A 12360-nucleotide genomic window follows, 5' to 3' on the forward strand; every position below is an offset into this window, starting at 1 on the left:
AAAAGAATTCAGAATAATGCTAGTGAAGATGATACGGAACATTGGAAAAAGAATGGAGGCAAAGATTCAGAAGATGCAAGAACTGTTTAACAGAGACCTAAAAGAATTAAAGAACAAACACCTAGAAGAATTAAAAAACAAACAAACAGAGATGAACAATACAATAACTGAAATGAAAACTATACTAGAAGTAATCAGAAGCAGAATAACTGAGGCAGAAGAACAGATAAGTGACCTGGAAGACAGAATGGTGGAATTCACTGCCACAGAACTGAATAAAGAAAAAAGAATGAAAAGAAATGAAGACAGCATAAGATACCTCTTAGGCAACATTAAACGCAACAACATTTGCATTATAAGGGTCCCAGAAGAAGAAGAGAGAGAGAAAGGACCCGAGAAAATATTTGAAGAGATTATAGTCAAAAACTTCCCTAAAATGGGAAAGGAAATAGCCACCGAAGTCCAAGAAGTGCAGAGAGTCCCAGACAGGATAAACCCAAGGAGAAACACATCACGACACATAGTAATCAAATTGACAAAAATTAAAAACAAAGAAAAATTATTGAAAGCAACAAGGGAAAAATGACAAATAGCATACAAGGGAACTCCCATAACGTTAACAGCTGACTTCTCAGCAGAAACTCTACAAGCCAGAAGGGAGTGGCATGATATATTTAAAGTGATGACAGGGAAGAAGCTACAATCAAGATTACTCTTCCCGACAAGGATATCATTCAGATTCAACAGAGAAATCAAAAGTTTTACAGACAAGCAAAAGCTAAGAGATTTCAGCACCACCAAACCAACTGTACAACAAATGCTAAAGGAACTTCTCTTAAGTGGGAAACACAAGAGAAGAAAAGGACCTGCAAAAACAAACCCATAGCAATTAAGAAAATGGTAATAGGAACGTACATATTGATAATTACCTTAAACGTGAATGGATTAAATGCTCCAACCAAAAGACACAGGCTCACTGAATGGATACAAAAACAGGACCCATATATATGCTGTCTACAAAAGGCCCACTTCAGACCTAAGGATACGTACAGGCTGAAACTGAGGGGATGGAAAAGATATTCCATGCAAATGGAAATCAAAAGAAAGCTGGAGTAGCAATACTCATATCAGATAAAATAGACTTTAAAATAAAGAATGTTACAAGAGACAAGGAAGGACACTACATAATGATCAAGGGATCAATCCAAGAAGAAGATATAACAATTATAAATATATATGTACCCAACATAGGAGCACCTCAATACATAAGGCAACTGCTAACAGCTATAAAAGAGGAAATCGACAGCAATACAATAATAGTGGGGGACTTTAACACCTCACTTACACCAATGGACAGATCATCAAAACAGAAAATTATTAAGGAAACACAAGCTATAAATGGCACAATAGACCAGATAGATTTAATTGATATTTTTAGGACATTCCATCCAAAAACAGCAGATTACACTTTCTTCTCAAGTGCACATGGAACATTCTCCAGGATCGATCACATCTTGGGACAAAAATCAAGCCTCAGTAAATTTAAGAAAATTGAAATCATAGCAAGCATCTTTTCTGACCACAACACTATGAGATTAGAAATCAATTACAGTGAAAAAAAGGTAAAAAACACAAACACATGGAGGCTAAACAATACGTTACTAAATAACCAAGAGATCACTGAAGAAATCAAAGAGGAAATCAAAAATACCTAGAGACAAATGACAGTGAAAACATGATAACCCAAAACCTATGGGATGCAGTGAAAGCAGTTCTACGAGGGAAGTTTATAGCAGTAAAAGCCTACCTCAAGAAAAAAGAAAAATCTCAATCTAACCTTAAACTAAAGGAACTAGAGAAAGAAGAACAAACAAAACCCAAAGTTAGTAGAACGAAAGAAATCATAAAGATCAGAGCACAAATAAATGAAATAGAAACAAAGAAAACAATAGCAAAAATCAATAAAACTAAAGCTGGTTCTTTGAGAAGATAAACAAAATTGATAAACCATTAGCCAGAGTCATCAAGAAAAAGAGGGAGAGAACTCAAATCAATGAAATTAGAAATGAAAAAGGAGAAGTTGCAACAGACACCACAGAAATACAAAGCATCCTAAGAGATTACTACAAGCAACTCTATGCCAATAAAATGGACAACCTGGGATAAATGGACAAATTCTTAGAAAGCTATATCCTTCCAAACCTGAAGCAGGAGGAAATATACAATATGACCAGACCAGTCACAAGTAATGAAATTGAAACTGTGATTAAAAATCTTCCAGCAAACAGAAGTCCAGGACCAGATGGCTTCACTGGTGAATTCTATCAAACATTTAGAGAAGAGCTAACATCCGACCTTCTCAAACTCTTCCAAAAATTTGCAGAGGAAGGAACACTCCCAAACTCATTCTATGAGGCTACCATCATCCTGATACCAAAACCAGACAAAGATAGTACAAAAAAAATTACAGACCAATATCACTGATGAATATAGATGCAAAAAATCCTCAACAAAATATTAGCAAACAGAATAAACACATTAAAAGGATCATACACCATGATCAAGTGGGATTTATCCCAGGGATGCAAGGATTCTTTAATATATACAAATCAATCAATGTGATACACCATATTAACAAATTGAAGAAGAAAAAGCATATGATCATTTCAATAGATGCAGAAAAAGCTTTTGACAAAATTCAACACCAATTTATGATAAAAACTCTCCAGAAAGTGAGCATAGAGGGAACCTACCTCAACTTAATAAAGTCCATATACGACAAACACACAGCAAACATCATTCTCAATGGTGAAAAACTGAAAGCATTTCCTCTAAGATCAGGAGCAAGACAAGGATGTCTACTCTCACCACTATTATTCAACATAGTTTTGGAAGTCCTAGCCACCTCAATCAGAGAAGAAAAAGAAATAAAAGGAATACAAATTGAAAAGAAGAAGTAAAACTGTCACTGTTTGCAGATGACATGATACTATACATAGAGAATCCTAAAGATGCCACCAGAAAACTACTAGAGCTAATCAATGAATTTGGTAAAGTTTCAGGATACAAAATTAATGCACAGAAATCTCTTGCATTCCTATACACTAATGATGAAAAATCTGAACAGGAAATTAAGGAAACACTCCCATTTACCACTGCAACAAGAAGAATAAAATATCTAGGAATAAACCTACCTAGGGAGACAAAAGACCTGTATGCTGAAAACTATAAGACACTCATGAAAGTAATTAAAAATGATACAAATAGATGGAGAGATATACCATGTTCTTGGATTGGAAGAATTAACATTCTAAAAATGACTATAAAGCAATTTACAGATTCAATGCAATCCGTATCAAATTATTAATGGCATTTTTTACAGAATTAGAACAAAAAATCTTAAAATTTGTATGGAGACACAAAAACCCTGAATAGCCAAAGCAGTCTTAAGGGAAAAAAACGGAGCTGCAGGAATCAGACTCCCTGACTTCAGACTATACTACAAGGCTACCTTAATCAAGACAGTATGGTACTGGCACAAAAACGGAAGTATAGATCAGTGGAACAGGATAGAAAGCCCGGAGATAACCCCACGCACCTATGGTCACCTTATTTTTGATAAAGGAGGCAAGAATATACAATGGAGAAAAGACAGCCTCTTCAATAAGTGGTGCTGGGAAAACTGGACAGCTACATGTAAAAGAATGAAATTAGAATACTCCCTAACACCATACACAAAAATAAACTCAAAATGGATTAGAGACCTAAATGTAAGTCTGGACAGTATAAAACGCTTAGGGGAAAACATAGGAAGAACACTCTTTGATATAAATCACACCAAGATCTTTTTTGATCCACCTCCTAGAGTAATAGAAATAAAAACAAAAATAAACAAACTGAACCTGATGAAAGTTAAAAGCTTTTGCACAGCAAGGGAAACTACAAACAAGACGAAAAAACAACCCTCAGAATGGGAGAAAATATTTGCTAACGAATCAACGGACAAAGGATTAATCTCCAAAGTATATAAACAGCTCATGCAGCTCGATATTAAAAAAACCAAACAATCCCATCCAAAAATGGGCAGAAGACCTAAATAGACATTTCTCCAAAGAAGACATACAGATGGCCAAGAAGCACATGAAAAGCTGCTCAACATCAGTAATTATTAGAGAAATGCAAATAAAACTACAATGAGGTATCACCTCACACCAGTTAGAATGGGCATCATCAGAAAATCTACAAACAACAAATGCTGGAGAAGGTGTAGAGAAAAGAGAACCCTCTTGCACTGTTTGTGGGAATGTAAATTGATACAGCCACTATGGAGAAAAGCATGGAGTTTCCTTAAAAAACTAAAAATAGAATTACCATATGACCCAGCAATCCCACTACTGGGCATATACCCAGAGAAAACCATAATTCAAAAAGACACATGCACCCTAATGTTCATTGCAGCACTATTTACAATAGCCAGGTCATGGAAGCAACCTAAATGCCCATCAAGAGATGAATGGATAAAGAAGATGTGGTACATATACACAATGGAATATTACTCAGCCATAAAAAAAGAATGAAATTGGGTCATTTGTAGAGATGTGGATGGATCTAGAGACTGTCATACAGAGTGAAGTAAGTCAGAAAGAGAAAAACAAATATCGTATATTAATGCATAGATGTGGAACTAGAAAAATGGTACAGATGAAACAGTTTGTAGGGCAGAAATATTGACACAGATGTAGAGAACAAATATATGGACACCATGGGGGGAAAATGGTGGGCATGGGGGTAGGGCTCGTGTGATGAATTGGGTGATTGGGATTGACATGTATACACTAATATGTATAAAATGGATAACTAATAAAAACCTGCTGTATAAAAAAGTAAGTAAAATAAAATTTAAAAAAAGAGAATAAAATAAAGATATAGCTGCAGCAAAGTACTCACCTAGAGAAAAGTATGATTTGGGTACTGTTGAGGCACAGAAGAAAGATGGGGGAGTGAGTTGAGTGTGACTATGGTCATCCTGATCTGTAATTCAGGGGAAAAAATTGGGGCTTGAGGGAATAATTAATATACAAGTATAATTAAACAGCACATAAATATTATTGGTGAATTTTTAATTGTCTCTCCAATTTTAAAATGTATACATGATAATTGCAAAAGCTTTAAAAAACTATAGAAATGATTAATGTGAAATTCACCCAGAATATCTCCATTGCCTACTAACATTTTGAGATATATATATATATATATATATATTTAGACCTAGCTTACACAGACACAACTCGTACTTGCATACTCTTAAATATTTATATATACAAATATATCATAAATGGGTCATAATACATATTCTGTTTTTGTAACTGCAATTCACTTAATGGTAAGTCACGAAGGGGGACCTGGAGGGGACAGCAAATGAGACTAAAAAAAAGTGGTCAGGAAGCAGTATAAGAATGGGGAGAGAGGCAGAGGGTGGCGGGCTCCTCTCCTTCCTCCTCCCCCCGCCCTGCCTCGTGTGCTTAGGCAACTCCTCCTCCTCCCTCCCCCTCCTCCTATCCCCCTCCCCCTCCTCCTCCCCTCCCCCGACATGCCCCACTTTAGGTCCGTGGTCTTCCGTGAGAGACAGAGGGGCCGGCCTGAGCTGACACTTTCTCAGCACTAGACCTGGACTCCCACCTGGCACCAGAATACAGTCGCTTTGAATCGAAGATACATGACTTGCAAGAGCAAATGATGAACAGCAGCATGAGCTCTGGGTCTGGGTTGGTCCCTGCAAATGAGTGAGAAGAGGTCCTTGTATGTCAGGGCCTTGTTTGATTATGACCAGACTTGGGACCACTGCCTGCCAAGCCAAGGCCTCAGCTTCTCCTTTGGTGACAGTCTACTGTCATTAACGCCTCTGATGATGAGTGGTGGCAGGTGAGACTGGTGACCCCACACGGAGAAAGTGAGCAAATCAGTGTGATCCCCAGTAAGAAGAGGGTGGAAAAGAAAGAAAGGGCTCTACTGAAAAACGTGAAGTTTCATGCCAGGAGGGGGATGATTGTGTCTAGCAGGTCCATCAGCCACTATGGAGAACAGTGTGGAGGTTCTTTAAAAAACTAAAAATAGAACTGCCATAGACCCAGAAATCCCACTACTGGGCATATACCCTGAGAAAACCATAATTCAAATAGAGTCATGTACCACAATGTTCATTGCAACACTATTTACAATAGCCAGGGCATGGAAGCAACCTAAGTGTCCGTTGACAGATGAATGGATAAAGAAGATGTGGCACATATATACAATGGAATATTACTCAGCCATAAAAAGAAATGAAATTGAGTTATTTATAGTGAGGTGGATAGACCTAGAGACTGTCTTACAGAGTGAAGTAAGTCAGAAAGAGAAAAACAAATACCATATGCTAACAAATATGTATGGAATCTAAAAAGAAAAAAAATGGTTCTGAAGAACCTAGGGGCAGGACAGGAATAAAGACGCAGATGTAGAAAATGGACTTGAGGACACAGTGAGGGGGAAGGGTAAGCTGGGACGAAGTGAGGGAGTGGCATGGACATACATACACTACCAAATGTAAAATAAATAGCTAGTGGGAAGCAGCCACATAGCACAGGGAGGTCAGCTCGGTGCTTTGTGACCACCTAGAGGGGTGGGATGGGGAGGGTGGGAGGAAGACACAAGAGGAAGGGGATATGGGGATATATGTATATGTATAGCTGATTCACTTTGTTATACAGCAGAAACTAACATACCATTGTAAAGCAATTATACTCCAATAAAGATGTCAAAAAAAAAAAAAAAACGAAACATAAAAAGAGTTTCCACCTCTCTCAAAGGTTTTCATTTTACAAGAGCAAAGAAAACATGGTATAGGAGAGCAGGGTACAGTAACAGGGAGTGACGTCCAACACCAGTGACAGTGAAAGCAGTTCCAAAGGACAGGAGGATGCTATTTTGTCATATGAGCCAGTGACACAGCAAGAAATTCACTATGCAAGGCCTGTCATCATCCTGGGCCCAATGAAGGACAGAGTCAACGATGACCTGATTTCGGAGTTCCCGCATAAATTTGGATTTTGTGTACAACATACTACCTGGCCTCAGTGTGATGATGAAGTGGATCGGCAAGACTACCAGTTTGTGGTCTCCCGAGAACAGATGGAGAAGGATATTCAGGACAAGTTCATTGAGGCAGGCCAATTCAGTGATCATCTCTATGGGACCAGCATCTAGTCAGTGAAGGGAGTTGGGGAGAGGGGAAAGCACTGCATCTTAGATGTTTCTGGCAATGCTATCAAGAGGCTGCAGCAGTCACAACTTTATCCCATTGCCATTTTCATCAAGCCCAAGTCCATTGAAGTGCTTATGGAAATGAACTGAAGGCAGAGGTATGAACAAGCAAATAAGACCTATGACAAAGCCATGGAACTGGAGCAGGAGTTTGAAGAATACTTCACAGCCATTGTACAGGGTGACTCACTGGAAGAGATTTAAAACAAAATCAAAGAAATCATTGAGGACCAGTCTGGGCACTACATTTGGGTCCCTCCCCTGAAAAACTCTGAAGAATCCCCTCCAACCATTCTATTGTGAACAGAAGAAATCAACTCCCCCTCCCCTCCTCCCTCTTCATTCCTGTCTCCATGGGGAGAACAAACGACTACTGTTCTTGTCCCCTTTTCTAGATATATCCAAAAAATTGAGTTTTCTAGTCCTGTTCTGTTTTTTTTTAATTTTTGTTTTGTTTTAGTTTATTTTGGGGGATGATGTCATCTTACTCATCATGTGACTGTGCCCATTCCTGCATGGACCTTTCCCAAGCACTAGCACAAGTGCAAATCCATCAGAGTCATTGTTTGCATAAAACCAAGCTGAAGCGAAGAGAAGAGAGGAGGACTGATGAAAAGACAGACTGGACTGCTGTGCGGCTTATGAAGTGAGCCCCATGCACCCCGCGAGGAGAGGCTCCCAGGCTTTGCTACGATCTGTACACTGCCTTGAGGCTTGGGATGGCATGGTCATGGCGATAGAAAGTATCATATATATATATATATATAAAATTTATAGAAATATATAGAAATTATATATATTATATACTCTCATATAGTTTATTATATATTTACACACATTTGGACTAGAAAATCTATGGAGATATCATCAATGGTACTGTGTTATTAGAGAAATGCTTTAATTTTCATATTCCAATCAGATGGCATCTTATATCTCAACTGGTTGGGGAGGGAGTGAAAGTGGTAGTTAAGTGCTGTACGGAGGGCACCTGCATTGGTCATTCTTTTGAGACCTGGGCTTTTCTTTAGGAGGGGTCAGCTGGAGGATGGTGAGAAAGGGCTTTTGCCCGGGGGCCAGAGGCTTGGAGCTGTGACCCTAGAGCCAATGCTGCCCTTGGGGCACAGTCAGGCCCGCAAGTGGGGAGTGAGAGAATGGCTAACGGTGCTCCCACGGTATTAAATTGCCGATTGTTTTATGCCACCTGATGTGTCTGCATGAAAGGTTTCCTTTTTGTTCATTTTTAAGCTGCTCTTAAACCAAAACCATGTTGTGCTACTGTGTCAGCCTCTTCATTCTTCCAAATTTTACTTTTACTATTTAAGTGAATGTGTAGAATCCAATTTGACCATGTTCTAAAGGCTCAAGATGTTCTGGAGGAGCCGGGCCCCGTGATAGATTAGGCAACCCGGGCTTGGCCATCCTGTCAGCGGAAAGGGAAGTGGGGGCAGGTGAGAACCGACAGGAGCTGGGCCTCCTATTGTAACGTGTCCCTTCACTCACCTGCCAGGGACATGCTGGGCTCAGCTGAGGCCCTGTCATGGGGCCCACTGGCAGGGACGGAGAGTCACTTGCCTTCAGGCTCTGCGCAGAGACAGTGGGATGGCCCTGAGCTTGGCCAGCCGCGTAATGAAAAGTTTGATTTGGGTTTTTTTCGCAGCTGCTTCATATGCCCTACCTACCCCAATCCCTCACCAACAGCTGGTAGCTTACTATTTCTTCAAGAAGAAAGTAGACTTTAATGCTGTCAATTTGAGCTGTAGAGCTGAGATTCACTTACTGTTGAGATGTGAAAACTTGTTGCTTTTTCCCAGAGTCAGATGGCGGTGATTGTGGTCAAGAAGGTTTTTCTCTGACCACAAATGCAGGCGGCAGGTGTGGCCCGGGCCCCGCCCCACCATGCTCCTTTGAAGCCACCATGCCTCCCTCAGCTCCACGCTGGAAGCACGACCCAGGGGAGAAGAGTGTGGACATGGTTGGCCCCAGGGTTGAGCCTGTTGCTTCCTAGCCCACTGTGTTACAACTGGTGCAAAGGATACATGTTGAAGATGCTTTGAGTGCTACCAGCCAGATTTAGGAAGTCTGTTAACAGTTCTCCTACCAGCATGATGAGGCTAACTGTAAAGTGTGGAGCCCAGAATGTGAGTAAAGAAAGGGCAGCAGCGGGCTTCCCTGGTGGCGCAGTGGTTGAGAGTCCGCCTGCCGATGCAGGGGACACGAGTTCTTGCCCCGGTCCGGGAAGATCCCACACGCCACGGAGCGGCTGGGCCCGTGAGCCATGGCCACTGAGCCTGCGCGTCCGGAGCCTGTGCTCCGCAGCGGGAGAGGCCACAACAGTGAGAGGCCCGCGTACCGCAAAAAAAAAAAAAAAAAAAAAGGCAGCAGCTTTACCCGCGCAGTACACTGGATTGGAGGCAAGAGGGGTAAAATGGTGTCCGATTATGACTCTGGTGAGGAGAGGGTGAGCTGGGAGTGTTGTTGATTTCTCTGATGTTAAATAACGTAGTTTGAATGATGTTCAACCCTCTACCCCTTCCAGGGAAGGAAAGCAGAGATTCAAAGCAAGCATGACACTAGTTGGTTTACCAGTGTTCCTTCCAAGGAGGCATATATATATATATATATACATATTTAAATAAATGATAGTTGAAATTAAAAAAAAGGAATGGGGAGAATAGTGCCATGTATCACAAGAACTGAACGATTTTTAGGAATAGAATAGTTTAGTGTCAAATTCTGCAGAGTGATTAACTGAGAAGACAACTCAGACAAATCGATTGGATTTGGCAATTAGTATCCTGGATGGTGACCTCTGCATGAATATAATTTGTGAAGAAACAAGCTGGTAGACAAATAGAGGGCTAAAATATAAGAAAAATAGGGAATAGCTAATAAAACAAGATTCTGGAAGTGGTCAGATGTGATCAATACCTAGATGAAGCATTTGTTCATACATGGAGAGAGTATTACATTTTTTTCTTTTGGAGTCTGAAAGAAATGATATAAAAATCAGTGTAAGTATAGTTAAGTTTTTAGGTATAGAGTGGAGAGTTTGCATTCAAGGATCTTCACACCATGGTCTCTATCCTTCATTAATACATTTCGCCTGACTTATACATGAGTCAAACTGGATTACTTCCTCTTGCCCTGATATGTCCTGTGATTTCTGTAATGCTTTGTTTTCTTTAATTCATTCTCTCTTTTCTAATATCTCCTTGTTTAAAACTTATACATTTTGGGCTTCCCTGGTGACGCAGTGGTTGAGAATCTGCCTGCCAATGCAGGGGACACGGGTTTGAGCCCTGGTCTGGGAAGATCCCACATGCCTTGGAGCAACTAAGCCCGTGAGCCACAACTACTGAGCCTGCGCATCTGGAGCTTGTGCTCCGCAACAAGAGAGCCTGCGACAGTAAGAGGCCCACGCACCACGATGAAGAGTGGCCCCCGCTCGCCACAACTAGAGAAAGCCCTTGCACGGAAACAAAGACCCAACACAGCCAAAAATAAATAAATAAAAAAAACAAAAAAAACAAAAAACTGATACATTTTTAAAGTTCCAAACAAATTATACCTCCTACTTGAAGCTATACTCACCATATGATGCAGTTCAAGTGTGAGTTCTCATATCTGAAAGTTACAGGTTAAATAGTCAATGATACCTCCCAAAACAGAACCAGTATAGAATACTGGAGGGGAACAAGATGTGTGTGTGTGTGTGTGTGTGTGTGTGTGTGTGTGTGTGTGTGTGTGTGTGGTGATTAAGGAAAAATCTTACAGCATATGATCTTTCATGGTCTGAAAACATATGAGAATCTTGTAGGTAGTGGAAGGGGTTCTTTGTTTTCATCTGGCTCAGTAGTTTTAGAAAATATATTTAATTCTCTTAAAATTTAATTCAATTTGCTGCATTTTGAAAACACAAACTTCACTCTCTTTTAGTCAATGTAAAATGTGTATTAGATTTGATTTGCTGAAAAGTAAGGAAATGTTTATTTTTGTTTTGTTTCTGTTTGTTTCCCAAAGGTAATTCTAAAATTTTGTTAAATTGCTTATATAAGCTGTGAGTTTTTATCAATATATAAGAAAAATAAAATTAAGGAATATAATAAAAAGTAGTTGGATATCAATATAGTAATCAAAAACAAGTAATGAGAAGAGCCTAAATTTGGAGTAAGAAGACCTGACATTGAATCCAAATATATAGCTTGAGCATATTGCCTCACTTCTCTGGTTCACATGCTTTCTAACCTAAAAATAGGTTGTTAGGAGGATCAATTGAAAAAAATTTTTGAAAATATGTTGCGAACCATAAAGTCTTGTAAATATATTAGTATACTGTTTAGAAGCATTCATGTAAAAGTATGTCCAATTTTTATTTAAGAAGCTTTACTGTATTTACAGTATACAATTCTCTATAAGTTTTACAGATTTTGAAATCCATATTCACAGCAATTTGCTTCTTATAACTAAGCACATGTGGCCAATTAAAAGTCCCTCAGCAAATTTTTATTAAATGAATTAATAGTGAATAATTGGTCTATCCCAAGTCTTATCAAAATAATTTATTTTTAAAAATCAGAAGATCTTTATTATGTTTTAAATATAGATACAGAATATTTTGATCTGTTTTCAGCAAATAGGTATTTAACTTTAGATTTTGATTCTAGGATCATTTTGATTTTCATTCACAAAAGTAAAATATTTTAATCAGAGTTACAACAAAAATTGATTTTTTTTGGTGAAAATATTTGGGGGAAAATAAAAATATATTTGGCTGGATGGATGTCATTATGTCAGTATAATCTGTTGACCAATTTTCTTTCACAGCTAGCCATTCACAATTTTGCCATTTCATTTTAAATTTACTGAAGTTATTTTTATTAATAATTTTTTAAAATAAAATTTTAAACTAAGAGTTGATCCATTTATTAGTTTTTGTCTGCATAAAATGTTATAACTCATTTATAACTCATATAACTCATTTATAACTCATATAACTCATTTATAACTCATACTATTGGGAATTTTATTTGGTCACCATTATTTCTACCAAATCCAATGTGC

General features: G+C 38.7%; 1 pseudogene; it reads left to right on the forward strand.

Annotated features, from left to right (window-relative positions):
- Nucleotides 1-5694: 5694 nt before the first annotated feature.
- Nucleotides 5695-7720, forward strand: LOC137229676 (disks large homolog 3-like; annotated as a pseudogene).
- The last annotated feature ends 4640 nt before the right edge of the window (nt 7721-12360 follow it).

This window comes from Pseudorca crassidens, chromosome 9 (genome assembly GCF_039906515.1).
Source record: "Pseudorca crassidens isolate mPseCra1 chromosome 9, mPseCra1.hap1, whole genome shotgun sequence".
Classification (NCBI taxonomy): Eukaryota; Metazoa; Chordata; class Mammalia; order Artiodactyla; family Delphinidae; genus Pseudorca; species Pseudorca crassidens.